Below are 21,463 nucleotides of genomic sequence, written 5' to 3'. Positions count from 1 at the left end.
CCACTGCAACAAACAATACTGATTATAGAGCGGGGATATGTTTTGCAATTATAATGTTCTTCAAACTTCTCTGATTGACACGCAGCGTATTTAAACAGGGATGATCAAAAATTATGTTCCCAGTGCGGGCCTGGTCTTCGTGTTGGCAGCACAAAAGCTCGCCTCAGTAGGTAACAGTCACCAGGCTGCCTTTGAGCAGCTGTGTTGAGATGGGATTCAGTTTCTTTGTGGGGGAGTGGGGTGGGGGAAGACACCCTGGCTTTTAAATCAAAGACAATTCAGTTTAGAGAAAGATGTACCTTGTGGAAATAAATAAAAGGAGGCACAGTGTACCGTCAGCTGGCCGTCTTAAATCAATAATGCAGGCAGTCCATCTTGCACGCCCATTCAACTCCTTGCTCCTTCTGCATTGAGGGGGAGGAGCACCTGCCTTCCAGCCCAGGCCCAGAATAAAAGCCCTTATCTAGAGATGTCTGGGGGGTGTGAGTGAGTCTTGCTCTGCTCTTCAAGGCCTCCCTGGAGCTAGCCTGGCGGTGTGCCTGCCAGAGGTCTGAGGATGTTAATGTCCTTTACCTGCAGATCACATCAATCTGCGTCCATTATTTTGCCAAGCAGGGACACCTGGATAGGAGGCTCTATTTTCTTTCAATGGCCCCTGGCTTATTAAAAAAAAAAAAAAAAAAAAAAAAACCAGCAAAGAGCACGTAATCCCTTTGAGTATTCTTCTAGTGTGCCTAATGGGGTTTTTTGAGAGTGCCAGGTACTGTGAGAAGGCTCTGGGCTTTAAAAAAAAAGGAAGGCAGCATTTTTTAATCATCGTCTTTGTTTACAAAGTGGTGACATTCCGTTTTGAATCAGAGCGAATAGTTTCCAGGTAGAAAAGTCTCATGTTTGTTTTTTGTTAGCTACCAGCTACCAGCACGTCTCTCCTCCAAACTTTGCACAAAATCAACTTACCTTGATTTAAGAAACAAAGAAAAGGACTTGGGGGTTGGAAGGGTGGGAAAGGGGGAAGCTTTTAAAAGATTATCCTTTTGCAGTTTTGATAGATTAAGAGGGTGATCAAACTAGGCAGCATCTTAATAATAGGGCCATGTGAATTTTGGCTACACTAATGGAAGCTTTTTTGTCAATTTCCTGTAACCTGTACTTGACAGGACTCAGGAAATGGCATGACTGGCCCACCTTTGATACCCAGAAAAGGCTTAATGAGATTTAAAGGTGCAGTACCATGACTGGGGTTTCCCACATGAGGTGTAAGTTACGCACAAAGTCCTTCTGTGCACCGGCCCCTAGCTGGCTTTGTTGCCTATCTGACAATTCAGAGTGTGTTTTCTTTATAGAAGTAACAGCTGAAAGCCGGGCAGATGAGTTTCCGAACAGAAATTGTTTTTCTAAGAAGTTTTTTTTTTTGTTCCATTCAGGGCTGTGTCTCTGAAATATTATCTATCATAAAAAACATGACGTGAATTTACTGTGGCAGTCAGCTGCAATTTTTAAATACACTCGTTCGGTTACTGAGTAACTAACACCTTACTTTCCGAGACCGGGAAGAAGAGAGCGAACATCAGACTGTTGTTTCTTGGGGGTGGGTGGGGAGGGGTGTGGGCAAGGCCATGCCACAACGTGTGAGCTCTGATGGGGCCCAAACGTTTTTGATGGAATATTTGCGCTGGAAATATTCAACGTGAAAGATCTCTCCTCAAGGAGCACTCTGTCAGCGGGAGTGGGCTGGGAGTCATGATGAGTCTCTGTATGCCTGTCATGTGGGTTGAGGGTGGAGCTGCCTAGGCAGGGTTTAGGGGTTACAAAGTCGGTCTTCTAAGCTTTTATGACTGTGGCTCTTCAGGGAACCCCCAGGGAAGCAAAAAGGTCTGTCTCTGGCAGTTATTCTGGTGAGGCTGTGGTGTAATGGAACAGACCCCAGTGAAAGTGGGTGAGAAATGCTCTTAGAATCCTATTCGTTCTGGTACCTGTCTCCTTCAGGCATTAGGCAGGAAGCTCCTCTGCTGGCCAAAAGGCTAGAGATCCTGCACTATACCACCTACTGAGCACAGACCTCCCTCCCTGGAAAGCTACCAGCTAAGCCTTGAATGCCCTCCCAGAGCTCCTTTTGAATTCTTGCTTTAAGGGGTGGAAGATGAACTTGGCTGTACCATGCTCTCTGTCCATTTCAAGTACAAGCTGAAGTTGCTGGTCTTCTTTAGTGCTGCAGTTATCTGCACACCTGTAGAAGCAGCCCCTGTCCTCCGCCAGTGGGGTGGCCATAGCGCCCTATCTGTGCTCTTCAACAGGCAGAATCAGACTAACAATACTGCTTCTGAATCTGAAAGCACAATGTTCATGTTCTTTAAAGAATCAAGGCCTGAGCATCTCAGGAGCCAACCCGATAACCATGTAGATTGATATTAAGGGGCAAAGCTCCCAAGAACATTTAAAACTGATTTTTAAGATATAAAGTGTCCATATTTTAGTTTCAAATTGTCCACAGATGCACTTAAGGAATCAATGAGAATAGTGGGATGGATTGGTCTTGTTAGAGTTCAAGTTTTTCTGTTTTACCTCATCCAGCCTTGTAAGAATAGATTCTGTTTTTTCTTTTTTCCCCATCTGATACTCATGATTTATAGATGTCAGAGCCTCCTTTGCCATTGTTGGCCTGGCATCAGCTTACCTTTCTCTCTGGGTTTTCCTTCTATGGTATTTGAAACACCGCTTGGGAGAAATCAAGTGCAAACTGACCTATTTTACAGATAGATGGAGACATTTGTGCAATTTTTTTTTACACACATCTGTTTAAAATATCCACAAATAGAAGCATTCAAATGCTCACACATGGCTCCTAAAACCGTGCAAAGGGCCAGGTAAGGTGGGAGGCTGCGTGTTCAGGAGCCCCAGGAGGAGGCTGCTGGTGTGGCTGTGGGCCAGTGGCTGCTGGCTGCACCATTGTGATGAAGACCAACTTGCACCAGAGCTTGGAGCACACAAACCTTGGCCCAACTGCCACCATTTAGTAGCTATGTGACTTTTGAAAAACCACTTAGAACTTCTGAATGGCACCCTTACCTGTGGAATGGGGATGGTACCTATCTCAGGAGAATACCATAGCTTTCTATATTTTTGATCGGGAACTATAGTAAGAAATACAGTTTACATCATGACCTGCCACACACAAATACATCCATGCACTTATAAAACCGAAACAAACATTTTATGAAACAATTTTTACTTAGAGGTGGATATTTCCTATTCTATTTTATTTTTACTTGAACAGGGTGATTGCAACCCACTGCACTGATTTCATGACCTAACGATGGGTTGCAAGGGAGAATTTGCCACACACGCCAGGTACTTAATAAGTGTCCATTCCATTAATATGTTGATGGTCCATAGCTTTACTATTTAGGATACTATAAGCTATGCTAGAGAAACAAGCCCTGCAATAGCGATGGCAGAACGCTATGGAAGTTTGTTTCTTATTTTCATAAAGTCCAGTGTGAGTTGAGTAGGTTTTCAAGGAGACTGTCTTCCATGTGGGATCCAGGTGGCTTCCATCTACTGTCCCCATGTGGACTCCACAGTTACACCTAAAGGGAAAAAGTGGGATGGAGTATCTCATGGATACCTTTAAGGACTGGATCTGAAAGTCAACGTATCACCACTACCACCCCTTTAATGGCCAGGGCTCAGGCACGTGGCCCCAACTGAACTGCAGGGAGGCTTCCTGCGTGTGCAGGAGAAGGAAATTGTGAGGAGGCAGAGTGAGTGAACTACATAAGGTAGTATCTAGGCAGGGTCCAGGGTAGGTCTTGGATACATGAAGACTTAGCAATCAAGATGTGGGAGTGGTTGGTTGGGCTAATGCTGCCCATCCATCCACAGAGGAACAGCCTGAATTAATGACTTCAGGGGGGTACTTCATGCTTTTCTTGATGCCATCCCCATGATTCTAAAGTTTCACAGGCTCACTTATGGGTACAGAGACAGTTTTCGACAACTAGTGTGAGTTTACTTGTTGCTTCATCTCGGGGCTCGTCCTTACCATACAATGGACCAGGACTGAAAGTTCTGTTTCAAGTTGGTGAGCCCAGACTGTGCGTACCGCTAATGGAAAATTATAGTGAACACTTACCGAGTGCTCACAGTGTGCCAGGCATTGAGCTAAGTAGTTCGCACGCCCTATCTTAATCATCATCACACCCTTATTAAGAAGAATCTTATATATCTTAGTCCCCTTTGAGTTTACCTATTCTGATGCCTTTATTTCACAGGTGAACAAAAACTCAAGTGCAGAGAAATTAAATGATTTTTCCCAGTGTTGCCCAACAAATAAGTGGTCCTGCTAGGACTGAAAGCCCAGATCTCCTGGTCCCTGTAAGGAGGACATGATGCTACTGGGGTGCAGGGGGGACTGTGCACATGGCACGTTTTAGTGGCCTTAGCAAAGTGTTCATTGAACCTCGAATTTTAGGACCCTCAGTTTTACTCAGATACACACCAGAAGGTCTAATCTGTGCTTGAATGGAGCGCCCCAAACTCTGCAGCCAGTGCTAAACTTACAGTTTTAGTTTGAACTGGTTGTTTCAGGAAGAAGTAACCCAAGCATTCTCAGAGGGCTGGTAACATGAACTGTGGATAACAACTTGAAGTAGAAATACAAGTATAGATTGTAGTAAAAGATCCTTATCTGTGATTTTTACTTCTTTTCACATAAATCTTCATGCTATCTGTTAATTACTCAGCAGTTCTTGGTTGCTACCAGTAATGATGAGAAAAATTGGGATTTACCAAAAAAAAAAAAAAAAAAAAAAAAAAAGGAAAAGCAGATGTGCTTCTGATAATGATAAGATACAGCTGGTTTAAGCCACAGCTTAAATCAGGGGTGTCAAACTCATTTTCACCCAGGGCCACATCAGCCTGGAGGTTGCCTTCAAAGGGCCAAATGTAATTTTAGGACTGTATAAATGTAACTACTCCTTAACAGTTAAGCAAGAGTTTGGCGCTGCCACCTGGTAGAAACAAGGTGTCTGGCCGGATCAAACAGGGTGGAGGGCTGGCGGGCCTTGTGTTTGCCACCTGTGGCTTAAAAGATCTAAGTTCTTCTTAAAGAAGAACTTCTACAGGTGAAGTACTGTAGTTAAAGTCTCCTAGTGGTGACTGAGGAAGGTTCTAGTACATCTCTCTTTAGAGATCTTGCAAGGTTCTTCTCCAGATTGGCTGAAGCCAGAGGTGCTACCCAGTGACCTAAGTTTTCCTCCCTGGGCAGAGGGATCCTATGATTTCGTGAAATTCTCTTCTAGTTCAGTGTTGCAAGTGTATCCTCAAAGTTACAGAAAACAGTAACCTGTGGATGTGCTTGCGCGCCTGCATGCAATCTGCACACACAGGGCCCGCACCCAGGTGTCCTTTAGATAGCCTTCCTCAGGAGGCTGACGGGCATGGATATTAGGGATGTTAGGGCATGGATGTGTAGGGTCCTAGCCCGGCTTGGGTGGAATTTGCAGTCTTTTATTGTCTGTGTGTGGGTTTGCTGCTATAAAATGAGAAATTCTTTTTCTATTTCACACTTGCCCCCATTGTATATTTTTAGGATCAAGCAAAGGGCAAAATGAGACTAGTTAGGTAGGTGCTTCCAGCATCAGTGCCCCCACTTCCTGCGCCCTGTGGTAGGCCTTGCAAATGTGGAGGTTCCTTCAAGCTGGCAATTAATCATGTGTCCTGAAAGGATGGGGGTGAGAGGAGCAGTGTCTCATGCCTTCACTATTAACCAGTGTTTAAAGGGATGTGCTGCTTGTGGGGAGAGGGGGGTGGCAAGGTACCTGGGCTCCCAGGGCCCACTCTGAGGTGTGCACTCAGCTGGGGAGAGCATTTTTGTGCTGTGCATGTACTGATAATTTTATTAACTGGAAACCAAGCCTTCTCTGCCTCAACACAGGCTCCTGATATTCTTGCATAATGTGTTTGACATTTCTGAGATAGTGCAGCCTGGGGAGAATGAGCACTGAATAGGGAATCAGGAGTGCTAGTTTTTGTCCTGACTTGGCTGCTGACCTGCTCCTTCTCCCTGGGCAGCTCACCTAACCTCTCTGTGCCTCATTACCTTCCTTTCCCCACCCAACAGATCAGGACCTTTTCTTCTGCGCACTCTAACTCAGATGGCGGGCACATCCAGGCAATTTACCCGGCTCTGTTGCTGGGCAGGGTATACTATACATTCATGATGGTGTTTTTGTCTTTGTTACGATTACAGTTATTTTATGTGTTTTTTAATGACTCAGTAGAAATGACTGTGAATCCAGTACCACAGGACAAGCTCAATCTTACAATGATCTACTGTTGACATGCGGTCTTTCAGAGCTATGGTATAGTAATTTCTAAGTGTCGCCTTCTGAATGCAAATCAGCATTTTGTCCTAACTTTTGAGACCCAGCTGTGTATGGGGCCCCAATTTGGAGAGATGTGCTCATCTTTCTTTCACTTTTTTACCAGACAAGGTATGTTCCATTTGTTTCTCTTTTTTTCATTATAAAGATTTGGAAGCTCCCTTCCCTGGCCCCAGCCCTACTCTTTCCTTTTTTTTTTTTTTTAATGTCCTGGATGGAGGAAAGCCTTCTGAGGCTCATCACCTGCAGGTGGTGCTTCTGAAAAGGAGACTGTTTCAGAAAGTTCCAAGCACTGAGAACGGGTATGTAATGACCCTGTCTAGAGCCAAAACAACATGCAAGTCCAGGTCCATTCATTAATGAACTGGCAAATCAGTCGCAGGTCTCGTCAGAAATATCACTGCATCCTGGGTTTCTTTACACAGACCATTGGATCAAATCCACAATGGACCACTTCTCCCCAAGAGGCTCAAAGTCCCTCTTAACAAATATCTTGCTCAAATATAGGGTTTTCTTTTCTTTCTTTCTTTCTTTCTTTCTTTCTTTCTTTCTTTCTTTCTTTCTTTCTTTTTTTTTGCAAATGGCTTGTTTTATTTCAAAGAAATCACTGTACTAAAACTCCAATTATAATTGTAAAAGCCTAACACTCATAGTCAAATGTGAGGTTTTCTGACGTCTGTCTGTCTCTCTCTGCTGCCTCTTCTTCCCCTCCTTGGAAAACATGACTTGCTTCTGAAATTTGGCAAGTGAAGGTTGCAATAGCCAGACTTGGGGACGGAGATGGAGGTTTATAAGATCCCAGGAGAGTGCCCAGAAGGCCTCTTGGCTTAAAAATATCTTGCTTATTTAGGTTTCCCAAAGTATAAAATTCTTCCACCCCTGGTGGTGGCTTTGGGGTTAAGCATCATCCTTGCAAGAGAGGGGGCTTTGCATTTAAAAAGCATATTCTTTCCGGAAGCAAATCAGAGCCCGTTCAGTTGCAAGCACCTGTTTATATGAAACTGCTTCTCCCTGACCTGAGGGGTCCTGGAGCCAAGAGTGAGAGCCTGCTGGCTGTCTGTGCTGGTTTGCAGCTTTTAGGTGAGGAGAAGGCCAAAAGGGGGCTGGGGAGCTTTGAGGATCAGACTGGCCTCCTTCCTGGTCATTGTGGAGCCTAGCCTGGGTGAGGAGATGAGGTCCTCACCTAGGTGAGGTCTGGAGCCTGACCACAGTGATGAGGAGGATTGAGGAGGTGATAGAATCAGGCGCCATAACTTCTGAATAATTGGCCAATGTGACATTAGGGGCCTGGCTTCTCTTTAGGAAGGATCTTGAGTTTCTATGTAAAGCATCTGGTGTTTCTCTGCTATATGTTATGCATTCATTTATTTTTTAATCCCCTCCCAAGAATATATTTTTATTGATTTTTAGAGAGAGAGAGAGAGAGAGAGAAATAGAGAAAAATATCAGTGTGAGAGAAAGACTGATGGGTTGTTTCCTGTACGTGCCCCAATTGGGGATCGAATCTGCAACCTATGTATGTGCCCTGACTGGGAATCGAACCCACAACCTTTTGGTATATGGGCTAACACTTCAACCAACTGATCCAACCAGCCAGGGCTCCAATGTATTAATTAATTATTAACATATTATTAGTATAATAAATAAGAATGTATTATTAATTATTATTTATTTTTGCTTCCCCTCACTAGAATGTAAGTTTCCAGAGGGCAGTTTCTTTGTTTTGTTCATTGTTGTATTCAGGGGCTTAGAACAATGCCAGTTTATACCATAGTTGCTGTTCAGCAAGTATTTGTTGAATAAATGCACATGTTTATTCTCCTCCTTGGTGGCTGAGAATTCACTCTCTCCCATTTCGGCACCTACATACTACTCACTGCTGCCCCAGGAATTCTTAGACTCATAGGCTTGGCACCATCTTTCTTCTTTGGGGCCTTCTTAGAATTGGACAATTGCAGATATTTGATTTCCACCCCTCTCTTTAAGTGAGAAAGCTGTAAACAGTGATATGGCAGTCTCCACTGGCTTTCTGCACGATGCCAGTGACGGTTTTTTTGCAAAGGGCAAGGCCTGGGATTGAATGTAAACAAACACAGCCCACGAGTTTAAAATAGACCATTGAGCAGCTCACAAAATAGGCCCCTTGTTTTTAAAAGAGCAGTGGACGCTCTCGAGAAATAATAAGGAATAATAAGTCTGGAAGCTGGATAGAAAGCTCTGCTGCTTTCTGGCTGCGTCTGTCCTCTGAACTTTATTCACGTTTGGCACGCCTGTATCGGAGCCACTGCCAGCCATGGCCGGGGTGCGCAGGCAACGGAAAGTTTATCTGGGCTGCTGGAGGGAAATGGGAATCTCTTTGAATAAAGTGCCACATGCTTGTGGTGCTAATTTCTAAGAGACACAGACTCCCTTTGCAAAGGGAGCCCAGTGTTCCTCCCAAGAGGGACAGGACGACGGAGGACTAATGAACTAAGGTTCTACAACATGTGTGACCTAGGAACATTCTCTTAGCAAGCCCAGGTTTTCTCATCTGCAGAAAACGGGGCATTCACACCAGCCTCATAGAATTGTTTTAGGATGAGACGATATGAATGCAGACTCCGTGAATTTAGGGCTTGCTCTGTTGTGTTCATTTCTGCACACCCAGTGCCTCGCACTGTGCCTGGCATCTGAAAGGGAACAGCCTTGCGGCCCCCTGCTGCAGGGGAGCAGCCCAGGACAGCGGAGTCCATTTGACAGCAGTGTGAAGGCATAAATAGCATTCTTTTCCTTTTCTCCTCTCCAGAATCTTTATTCTTTAAGAATAAATGTGAACACATACCCACAAATAAGAGTACATTCTCATTGTGAAAAATTTAAATTATTAAGAGGTAAACTGGTATACCCACTTCTCCCTAAAGTAACCACACAGGAGTGTTTCCCTCCAGAGACCATATATCTCTATCATCTGTCTCTGAGTCTCAGTTCTGTCTATCATGTGCTACGTGTTTGCCTGTCTACCTCCCTCCCTCCCCACCTGTGCTGGCTAATTTTATGTGCCCACTTGACTGGGTCATGGCGAACAGATATTTGGTGAAATGTTATCCTGGAAGCCCTGTGAAGGTGTTTTATGAATGAGACTAACATTTAAACTGGTGGACTTCCAGTAAAGGAAATTAACCTCCATAATGCAGGTGGGCCTTATCTAATCAGTTGAAGGCCTTAATGAAATAAAGACTGACCTCCCTGGAAGAAGAAGGAACCTTTCAGTAAACTGCCTTTAGATTCAACTGCAATTCTTTCCTGGGTCTCCAGGCTGCTGGCCCACTCTGCAGGTTACCAAGCCTCCAGAATTGCACGAGCCGGTTACTTAAAAACAATCTCTCTCTTTCTCTCTCTGTTTCTTATATATATGTATTTCCTGTTTCTTTGGGGAAACTTAACTAATACCCTATCCTATCCATGCATTAATTCATCCATCTATTCATCTATTTATAGGAGGATAATTTATTGAAATACTAATTTGTGTTCCATTCTTATTCTGTTATTCCCTCCCATTCCAAAAAGGCAGCCAGCTTTGTATTATAAAGTTAAAGCAGAAATTTTCTGCCCCCCCACCTCTTTTTCTGTAAGCTCCAGCAACTTGATGGGCTTATTACTTCGGCAGGATGGGAAAAGAGGCAGAATCTCTGAGGATAGGCTAAAGGGAGATGCCCCAAGACCAGGGACAGGTTCCTTGGGATGGAATGTTGTCTATACCTTCACTCTTGCTTAGGCGACAGGATGCATAAGTTGTCTCATGTGCCCAAGGAGGCACTTTAGCCATCAGGATCTTCTACAAAGACCCCCTTGCCCAAAGATGATGTAATGATTCCTGTGTCTTTTGGGTAACCAAATGACTAGAGTAGACCAGTGGCTGGGGGTAGGGGAGTGCAGGGAAAGTTTTGGTTTGTATCACTCTGGAACCTTGGCACAACACAGGGGTGGGAGGTGGGGAGATACAAGTCAAAATAATGGCTAATATTATATAGTCCTCCAGCTATGATGTCATTGACATAAAAGATATACATGTACTATATGTATCGCTTTCAGTATTCAAAGTGTTACTTTTAAAAAATATTAAAGTGTTTAAAGTAGGACTTGCAGTTTTTATTTACTACATCTTGGATAGCTTTCCATAACTGTATCTTATTCTAATAAATATTCTGTAAAGTATTTTATATTGCTGATGCACCTTAATTCACATGAACTACTTCCTATTGTTCAATATTTATATCATTTCCATTTTTTATGTTGTAAACAGTACTCTAGTGGACATTCTTTAGTATTGGGTAAGTATTCCCAGTTGCCTGAAAACCCGAGCCTCGCCTCCTCCCAGAATTCTGCTCTGCTCTTCTATGTCTACAGGAGCCCGGTTCTGTGAGAGGCTCGGCGAGAACTCCAGAACAGGCAGAAGAAACCGTCCTCCCTGCTGGAGCCTGCGATCTTGTAAAGAAAGTAGCACCTGAGGAACAAGAGACTTCTTTCTGTAGCCACAGGACAGCATGGGGTGAGAAATCAGGACTGACAATGTAATTTGGGGAGTCCTAAGAGATTGGCGCTCTTTGTGTGTGGGGACAGAACTGTCCGTACTTAAAACCACACCTTCCTTGACACCTCCTTGGGACACATGAGTGTGTGGCAGGCAGGGCAGGCTTCCCCCTCTAGTTATTCTCAAGCCATTTGCCTTTTCTTATTTCCCTTGGGAGTTACTACCTTTTTTTTTTTTTTTTTCCTTTAGGAATGAAGAGTTGAGAGAGATAAAGTCCCAGGCTCCCGTTGCCCAACCAGTTTGTGTGCGTCATTGCTGTGTGTACTTTCATACTTTTATTGTGCACATATAAATTTCCATAAGTAATATAAACTATTGTTTCATGTGTCTGAGAACTTTACAGATCTTTTCAGCAAGTTGTAAACACACGTGGCCAGGGACTTGGTCTTTTTCTGTAACCCTTCCAGCCTCACTGAGTCTGAGTAGTGAGTGTGATATTCATGCTTGACCAGATTTGAGAAGGTGGGACCTGGGAGGCCACCTTGCCTGCCTTCTTCCTCACGCTCACCCCACCCTTCTCTCCCCGGCTCCGCTCCTCACATGCCTCCCCCTGGGACCTCATGTTTATTTCTGAAGGCTTTGGAAAGACTCTGGGCCAAGACCTTAGCTCCTAAAAACCTAAAGGTCTATTTTGCAAGGTCCTCTTTTATGGGGAAATACCTGAGAGTGAACATTTATTTAAAAGCTAAGGAACGAATGCATATCTAGTGAATGGACAGGATCCTTTTGGGCCCCTCCTTGGAGTGCAGGGAAGGAGAACCATGTGATGGGGTGTGGTCCTGCTTACGGCCTTGGTGAGGAGTAGTGGTCTGCAGACTGGGGAGGGAGACACCACTCATTTGGCTGTACCAATCAGGACCAAAGCTCTCACTGATAGGGCTATTTAGAGGTTCCCATTCTTGGTCCTCTTGTGATGAAATGAGGTAAAAAAGTACTGTCTTCCTTTTTAGACAACCTTGTCTCTGGCCAGGGTGGAAAAGGGGAGGCTGAAGTACCCCGGCCCCCGACCCTAAAAGGTGACAGTGCTGCCAGTTCCTCTGGCCCCAGGTGAAGGTGCTCACTCCCTCTAAGGCACAGAGGGTGGAGTAGCCGGGCCTCCTCTTTCCTCCCTGCCTTCTTCTTTCTCCCATTTCTTCTTTCTTCTGGGAAATGTGAAACTTCTTGTACTTTAGTAGGATTTGATTTGATATGATTATTTTTCTTAAAGCTGATGAAATGCTAGTGTTAGCACAGGTCTTTTTGTGTCAATAAAAGGAAGCAACAAAGAAAAGAGATATGAAAGTTCCCTTTTGATAAAAGAATAATTTGTCGGAAGATCCTCCACACCAAATACCCAGCCTTGGAGAGAGTATTTTTGCCATCAGCCTTGTCACCTAAGATTCCATTCTTTCCCTCCATTTCTCCTCCGACATGTTTGCATGTGTGTCTGAATACAATAAAGTTGCTTTAAGCTTGTTTTTTCAATTATTCAACAACTTTCAAGTGGAGAAAAATTTGGGTCTTTTAATTTCATTTTTGGCTTTTTTTTTTTTTTTTTTTGCATGTGTGTGTCTCTTTTCTGTTTGCTAAACAGTAATTGCAGATCTTCCTGGCCACCTTTAATACTCCCAGCTAATTATCCTGAAATAAATCTCTTTCAAGCCCGCATGCCAGCAGTTCTGGGATCCGAGCGGCTCTTTCAGCTCCCGGCTGCCTGTCACTCAAACGGGCCTCAGCTGCAACTCCGAATGATGAGTATTAACCTCCCGCTGGGAAGATTCGCCCAATCTCCCCACTTCCAACGGCAGCTCCCAGGGCCTCGCCATGCTTCTACCTGTTAGCCTAAGCTGGGATTTTCTTTTGCTAACGCTGTGATTTTGAAAAGTGGAAGAGGATTCCTGAGAGAAAGACACTCAGTTAACCTTCTCCTAATTGCCATTGAAGATGGAAAAGGGAGAGAAAGATGGTGGCTGGGCCATGGAGTGGTGTGCAGCCTTGCCAGGAAGTGCCCTGGTCTGTGGGTGAGCAAGTGTGAAAGTATTGTGGCCCAGGGGCCTGTGCTCATAGATTCCTACCTGAGGGCTTTGATGGCTGGCACCTGGGAGAGGCCTTAAGTTGGACTTACTGTCTTCTCTGACATCCTTTCTCAAATGTCCCTCAGGGACTTTTACTAGTTCACTGGGTTCTCCTTCTTCCTCAAATCTCTTCTGTTTCCTTCCAGATTATCTCTTGCCTTGTTCAGCAAGACTCAGGGAGTCTTGCTGGTCCCTAGCCTGTGCCTCTTCTGGGCGTGGTACTACTCTCCTCTCACTTTTGTTTTCCTTCTCATTTCATAGGCTTTCCAACTTCCTTATCCCATCCTTCTGATAAGATAAGGAGATGGCTACTTAGGCAGGCCCCATAGCAGAGTGGGAATAGCACAGGCTCTGAAGTTATATTACCCAATGCCTGGCAAAGAGTCATAATCTAGTTAAATGAATGACTGGATAAATAAATAATAACATAACATAACATAACATAACATAACAACATCTTGTCCCCAAATATTAGGCTACCTTCTTCCTAGATTGACTTCTCTGGAAAAGACTACTTGTTTATCAATTGCCATTTCTCCTCCTTGTAGGCGGAATTGCACTTCCTGGCCCCTGGCAGACACAGTCACACGATCTGCTTTGTTCAGTAAATGTGAACTAAAGCCCGTGTGTGTCACTTCCTGATAGAAGCTGTGAGAATTTAGCATTCTCATTTTCTTCTCTCACATTGGCTGGTAAAGTTCCAGATAGTGGGTGCTCCATGAGCTTGGATCTTGGGGTGAGCATCCCCAGTTGATCTACCATGGATGTATGGTGTGAACAAGAAATAAACTGTAGTTTTATGCCGCTGAAGTTTTTTTTTTTTTTTTTTATGACTGCAGTGTAATCTAACCTATCCTTAGATAGGTTATGACTGATAACCAAATATACAAATCTACTCATTGATATCCAAATGTGTTTTTTTCTCAGCCTTTAAATGTACAATTTTTATCTGCCTCTGTAAAGATTTTCTTTCTACTTAGCTGGCCTCTTCTCAGTGCTGCAAACCAGATATCAGAAACCTATATCCTGGCCAAAATGCTTGAACTAGACAGTTAAGTCTTACATCCTAACTGGATCCCTAGTAAATGATGTAGAACACCAAATAACTCCTAAGTCTATGTATCTTGTCTCAAGATACCAGAGCAAAACTGCCACATACAGTTGCAAAGGCCACAATGTGAAAGGCTGTGCAAACGCTTTGCTGGGCTCCTCTAACAGAGGATCTGCTTATAAGAAATTTTCAGGACCCAGGGAGCAACTATGTATTTCACCATTAACATAAAAACAGAGATTACATTCTAAATGATGCCTTGGACTTTGCTGAAGTCCTCCAGGAAATGATAATGGGGGGGACCTCTTACCATGTGCATCGTTGGGGTGACTCAAGCAAAATGTGAGTGCCTGATACTTCCAGGTCCTGCCATCCTATTTTCTCCTTAACGTCAGCTCCAGAGAGGCCCCTTGGACTTGTTGCAGTGTTATGTTTTGGAGGACCCTGTTTTCTGATTTTCCCTTTTTGTGGCCTGTGCCTTCTGGGTCTGTCCAATAGGGGGAGCTCAATAGATTTTACCCAGCTTCTATCCCCCTTGACTTTTCTCTTCCCTTTAGTTCCTGCGTTGGATTACTTTCATCTGCCAAACCCTTCGGTCTTGATTAGTCAGAGGTCTGCCCTCAGATATAGGGCAGTTTTAATCCCAGTGAGCACTGGTTAAACAGTGAAATGTACCGTCACATGTTGGTCCGATTTTCTTTTTCTAATAGTGTTCCAGCTTCAAACTCCATCCTGTGACACAGAATGAATACTATTAACTTCCAGAAGAGTCCTTTGTGGCTGAGTATTTCCTGCATCTGTAAATCATTCTCTGACTGCCTACCATGACAGTTATGCAAGTAGCTTTTGGATTTCACAATTTAAAAAAAAATTTATGACATTGTAATCTACTCTATCCATGGAAATGCATTACACTGAGATTGCAAAATCAAAGAGTAAGTGAAAAACAATCATCAGGAACAACAATAAAGTAATGGTTTGACCTGAAAGGTATTGTGTTGTAATGGGAAGAGCTCAAATCCCAGCTCTGCTCCTGACTGTCTGTGTGACCTTGCACAGATCACTTTACCTCTCTGGGCCTTAGTTTTTCTGTCTGTGAAATGTGAAAGGACCCTTTCCAGTTCCGGAATTTTACAATTCTGGAATGTAATATTTATGAATAATAAATAATACTAACTTCAAAAATATTTCCTGGGGTGGTCATTTCTTAGGCTCCCTGGGAGACTCTTGTTATTGCTTTTGATAATCTTTTTGTTGGGCTGATTTTTATCCTTCAAAAAGTTCGTCCCAGAAATCTTGTGAAATTAGCAAGGGCATTTATCTCCATTTCACGATTGAGACTGATTAAGAGTATGTACTTTTTCTGAAATTATGTAGGTCCTTCAGTGGGAGATGTGGGATCAGAACTCAGAAATTCAGGTAATTCATACCCTGTATTAGACAAGAGGGAATTGTGTGTCCTGTGCTATTATTATAGTGGGAAACCATAATAACTCAGTTTAATCAATACTAATTGGATGTATTTTATATGTTTAGTAGTGAGCAAAGTGTGTTTCTTAGCCTCTAAGGAGGTATAGTCTATTGGGGGTCCGTTACATAAACAGATGTAGGAAGTGCTATGATAAAGGTATTTTCAGGACTTCCTCTTCTAATCAGGATGGAGTAAGAGGGATAGGGTTTATCCTCCCACCCAAAACAACTGTAATACTGGCAAAAATATTTGAAATAATGGCTTTTAAGTCAATTGACTTAAAGGCAACAAAGGACGGGCTCCCTGAAGTGTGGGGAACAAGTGAGGTGAGTCCTTTGATCACTCAAGCTTACTGTCTGAAGAGAGTTTCCAGGCCAAGGTATAAGGGAGGAAAACCTGTGGATCCCAGTAATTTCTTTGAGTTTGGAATGCGTACCTGGAAGTCTGGAAAAAAGGCAAAGTGCTGGGATACACAGGGCAGGGTTTTGGAGTAGAGAGACTTTCACAGAGAAGGAGCTTCAGAGATCTTTGTGTCCTAACAAATCATCAACTGAGTGGTAATAATCAGTACATGCGTGTGCAGAATCTATTCAAGGCTAGAGAAAGAATTGCTTTAAAATATTAGAGGAAACATATCTTTGAAGATTTATACAGGGGCAGGGATAGTTCCTGTTTCTATCATTCAGACTAGAAAACCTAATAGTCCACAAGACATTGAGGAAAATACTTAGAGGAGTTTTGTCTCTGTAGTGGAAAAAAAAGATTAAATGTTGATCCCACCCAATGAAGCTTAACTAAAAAGACCTGAAAGAATAAAGCTATTTACAGACAACTGTATCATAGGAAAAAAGTTGAAAATATTTATAGGGTATTAAAAATATCCAGTCCCCAACAAGGTACAGTTCATAATGTCTAACAATTTGATTAAAAAAAAATTAAGGCATGCAAAGAAGCTGGAAAATATGACCCATAATGAAAAGTCTATCAATGGAAACCAACTAAGAAATTATACAGATGATAGAATTATAGACAAGGACACTAAAGCAGGTATAAATGATTTAAGTTTATGAGTTTAAGAAACTACGTTATCATTGAGACTGTTAACTAGAGGTGTGGAAGATATACAAACTATAATGTCTGAGATGAAAAATGTACTGGATGAGATGAACAGCAGATTAGATATTGCAAAAGAAAACATCAGTGGACTTGAAGACATAGCAACAGAAATTATCCAAAATAAAATGCAGAGAGGAAACATTTAAAAGAAGTTAAAAACCCCCAAACAGAGTATTAAACTACAACTCCATGTGGTTTAATTTTTTAAAAGATTTTTATTATTCTTAGAGAGAGGGGAAGAGAGGGAAAGGAACATTGATTGACAATGTGTGAGAGAAACTTCAATTGGTTGCCTCTCGCATGTGCACCCTGACTGGGGACTGGGACCACAACCCAGGCATGTGCCCTGCTTGGGAATTAAACCAGCGACCCTTTGAGTTGTGGGACAATGTCCAACCAACTGAGCTACACTGGTTAGGGCTCCATGTGGTTTAATAGATGTGTAAGTAAGTGGAGGTCTTAAAAAGGAAGAGAGAAAAGAAGAACAGAAAAAATATTTGAAGAAATATTGATAAAAATTTTTCATTAGAATTTAGAAATTTAGTGGGAACTTAAGTATTTAGTTGTAAAGTACTTATATGTGAAGTGGTATTGTATTACTCAAGGGTAGAATGTGACAAGTTAAAGATGAATAAGGTAAACTCTAAAGAAACAACTACAATAATATAGTTATAGCTAAGAAGCCCCAAAACAAATAAAATGGCATCATAAAAAATGTTCACTTCAAAAGAGTGTGGGAAAGAAGGGGAGCAAATGAGACAAATAGAAAACCAATAGCAATATGACAGATTAAAATCCAACCATATCACGAATCACGGTAAGTGTAAATGGTTCAAAAATCCCAATCAAAAGGCAGAAATTATCAGATTTGATAATAAATCAGGACCCAATTTTATATTGCCTATAAGAAATTCACTTTAAATTAAAGATACAAGTAAGTCAAAAGTAAAAGTATAGAAAAAGTATATAATGGTGACATCAATAAAAAAAGCAGGAGTGTATTTTAATATCAAAGTAGATTTCTGAACAAAAAATATTACCAAGAATGAAGAGTATATTTTCATAGTGATAAAAGTGCCAATTCCTCAATAGGATATTACAGTTCTAAACATATAAGAAGCCAAAACTGAGAAAACTGCAAGAGAAACTAGATTCACATTTATAATCAGAAATTTCAACACCCCTACTCGTACTTGATGGAACAGGTGGACAGAAAATCAGTAAGTGTTTGGGAGACTTGGACAACACTATGAACAAGCTTGTTCTAATTGACATTTATAGAGCACACATTCTTTTCAAGTTCACATGGAATATGTTTTACTAAGACCCTATTCTGGACATATAAAAGAAGTCTCAATAAGTCAATAAGATTCAAATCAAAGTATGTTCTCTGACCAGGAGGGAAGTACATAAATAACAAAGATATTTTGATTTGAAGCCTCAAATATTTGCAAATTAAATAGCACACTTAAAAATACCTATGGTCAAAGGAATCATCAAGAGGGAAATTAAAAATTATTTTGAATTGAGAAAAAAATGAAAAAAATACCAAATTTTTGGAGAAGTAGCTAACTAAAACTCTCTTAAAGGGAAATTTAGAGACTAAAAGTCTATATTTGAAAAGAAAAGGGTCACAGACCAATGACCTCAACTTCTATCTTGAGAAATTAAAAAGAGAAAGACAAATGAAACCAAAATTAAGGTGAAGAAAGGTATTTTAAATGTCACAGTGTAAATCAATTTGAAAAATAACAGAAAAATAATAGAGATAAATCAATGAAACTAAAAGCTGATTCTTTGGGAAGATCAATAAAATCAATAAATCTCTAGTAAAACTGATAAGGAAAAGAAAAGAGAAGATACAAATTACCATTATCAGGAATGAGAGAGGAAATATGACTGGATTTTTATAGATATTTAAGGGATAATAAAGGAGAACTTTATGCTAGTATATTCTACAATTTGTATTAAATGGAGAAATTCCTTGAAAGGTACAAACTACCAAAGCTCATTCAAGAAGAAATAGGTAATTTTATTAACTGTATATAAAAAAAAATTGTAGTTACATTTAAAAACCTTCCTAGAAAGAAAACTCCAGAGCCAAAGGGTTTCATGAAGAAATTCTACTGAACATTTAAGGAAGAAAAATAATAGCAACCCTACACAAACTTTTCTAGAAAAATGAAGATGAGAAAATATTTTTCATCTCAGTCTGTGAGACAGCGTGACAGTGATACCATAACGAGACAAAGACATTACGAGAAAGTAGAACCACTCCAACCAGTCCTCATGATCACAGATGCAAAATTCTTACAAAAATTTTAGCAATCAAATCCAATAATATATCAAGGATAATACATTATGACCAAGTGGTGTTTTTTCTCAGTAATGCAATGCTGATTTAACATTAAATGAAACAATTAAATTCACCAATTAACCAGTTTAAAAATGTTTAAGTGATATGATCATCTCAGTGGGTACAAAACAAAACCAAACCAAAATATTTTGACAATATCTACTCCATTCCTGATACAAAAGCACCCAGTAAATCAAGAATAAAAGTAACCTTCCTAACAATAATGGGTATTTTTGAAAGCCTACAGCTATCATCAGATTTAACGGTAACAGACTTAATGCTTTTCCTCCTAAGCCCAAGAAGAAGACAAGGATATCCATTCTTCTCGTCAACATTTTACTGGACCAGGGGTGTCCAACCCGTGGCCCGCGGGCCACATGTGGCCCAAGATGGCTATGAATGCTCCTCGACACAAATTCACAAATTTACTTAAAACCTTTTTTTTGCTCATCCGGTTTTGTTATTGTCTGTGTATTTAATGTGTGGCCCAAGACAATACTTGTTCCAGTGTGGCCCAGAGATGCCAAAAGGTTGGACACCCCTGGCTCTAGGCAGTACAATATGGCAAGAAAAAGCAAAAAAGATCCTCAGATAAGAAAAGAAGAAGTAAACCGTGGACAGCATAATTGCCTATGTAGAGAATCTGTGAAATCTACCAAAAAGCTATTAGAACTAATAAGTGAATTTAACAAAGTTGCAGGATAAAAAATCAATATATACAACTGAAGTTGCATTTTATATGTTAGCAACAATGAGAAATTTAAATAAAAATACCACTTATAATAGCATTAAAAATATGAAATAGTATGGATAAATATGATAAAAGTTGTTAAGACCTGTATTCTAAAAGTTACAAGATAGTGCTAAAAGAAATAAAGGAAGAAATTAAGGAGGACATTAATTAGAGGGATATATTGTGCTCATGGGTTGAAAGATTCGATATTATTATGATTATTTACAAATGGTCTGTAAGTCCAATCAACAGGCTACACACAACAGTGTGTGTGTAGAAATTGACAAGCTGATTCTTAAGTTCATGAGGAAATGTAAAGGACCTAGAATGCCCCAAACAACTTTGAATAGAATGATGTTTGGAGGACTTATTATAGAGCTACAATAATCAATGCAGTATGGTATTGGCATGAAGATAAATAAGAAGGTCAATGGAAAAGCATAGAGTTGGTTCAAAGACAGTGCTGTGGAGAGAGAAAATTCTTTTCAATAAATGGTGCTAGAACAATTGCATACCCATATGAAGAAGCAGAAAAAGAGAACTTTAATTCTCACTTCACACTGTGTATAAAATTATTTTGAGATAATAGACCTAAATTTAAAGTGTAAAAAGAAAACATGGGAGGGCATCTTTTGACCTAGGGTTAGGCAAACATTTCTTAGCTATGACATAAAAATCATCATTCATAAAGGACAAAAAACTGATAAATTGGATTTAATCCAAGTTAAGAATATTTCAAAAGTCACTATTAAGAGAATAAAAAGACAAGCTATAGACAGGGAGAAAATATTTGTAGATCACATTTTTGACAAAAGACATATCAATAATATATAACGAATCTCACCATTCAATTTAAGAAAATAATCCTGCCCCCCTGGGTAAAATATTTAAATTGACATTTTATCATAAATGATATACTGATGACCAGTAAGTCCATGCTTAGTGGTCAACATCAATATTCTTAAGGGAAATGCAAATTAAAACCACAATGAGCTACAATAAAAATTACTGACCACACCAACTGCTGGCAAGATGTGTAGCACCTGGAGCTCTCATACCCTGTTGCTGGGAAAGTAAAATAATAAAACACTTTTGAAAACACTTTGGCAGTTTCTTAAGTTAAACATACAGCTACCAGATGACCCATTCATTCTATTTCTAGGTATTTATCCATGAGAAATGAAAACATATGTCCATTTAAAGACTTGTTCAAAAATGTTCATAGCAGCTTTATTTGTAATTGCCAAAAAATATAAACAACTCAAATGTCTATCAACAGTTGAATGGGTAAACAAATTGTGGTATATCCATATAATGGACCATTACTCAGGAATCAAAATAAACTGTTGATATCTACAAAATGGATGAATCTCAAAATAATTATTCTGGGTGAAAGAAGCCAGACCAAAACAGAGGACATGCTGTATGATTCCATTTATAAGAAGTTATAGAAAATGCAAACTAATCTGTGGTGATAGAAAGCAGATCTGTGACCGCCTGGGAATGAGTGAAGGAGGGGTGGGGCAGGAGAGTGGGATTCTCAAGGGGCATGAGGAAGCACTGTCCTGATTGTGAGTGTGTATGTCAAACCTGTACATACTTTAACATGTAGAGTTTATTGTATGTCAATTATACATTAATAATGCTGTTAAGAAACAACAAAAATATATTAAAACAACTATTTCTATTAACAAAATAGATTTAATTGTATATATTTCTAATCCTCATA

The 21,463-nt window shown here is 40.8% G+C and overlaps 1 long non-coding RNA gene across 2 annotated transcripts in view; it reads left to right on the top strand.

Moving 5' to 3' along the window:
- Nucleotides 1-21,463, top strand: part of LOC123478965 (uncharacterized) — an 89,845-nt gene that overhangs the window by 8,436 nt on the left and 59,946 nt on the right. For both annotated transcript variants that reach the window (XR_008426969.1, XR_008426968.1), the window contains exons 2-3: nucleotides 10,770-10,911; nucleotides 11,143-11,210. This is a non-coding gene — a long non-coding RNA (uncharacterized lncRNA). The remainder of the gene's footprint in view (nucleotides 1-10,769; nucleotides 10,912-11,142; nucleotides 11,211-21,463) is intronic.

Source organism: Desmodus rotundus, chromosome 5 (genome assembly GCF_022682495.2).
Source record: "Desmodus rotundus isolate HL8 chromosome 5, HLdesRot8A.1, whole genome shotgun sequence".
Lineage (NCBI taxonomy): Eukaryota > Metazoa > Chordata > Mammalia > Chiroptera > Phyllostomidae > Desmodus > Desmodus rotundus.
The sequence above is the reverse complement of the archived record's forward strand: the minus strand, read 5'-3'. Positions and strand labels throughout refer to the sequence as shown.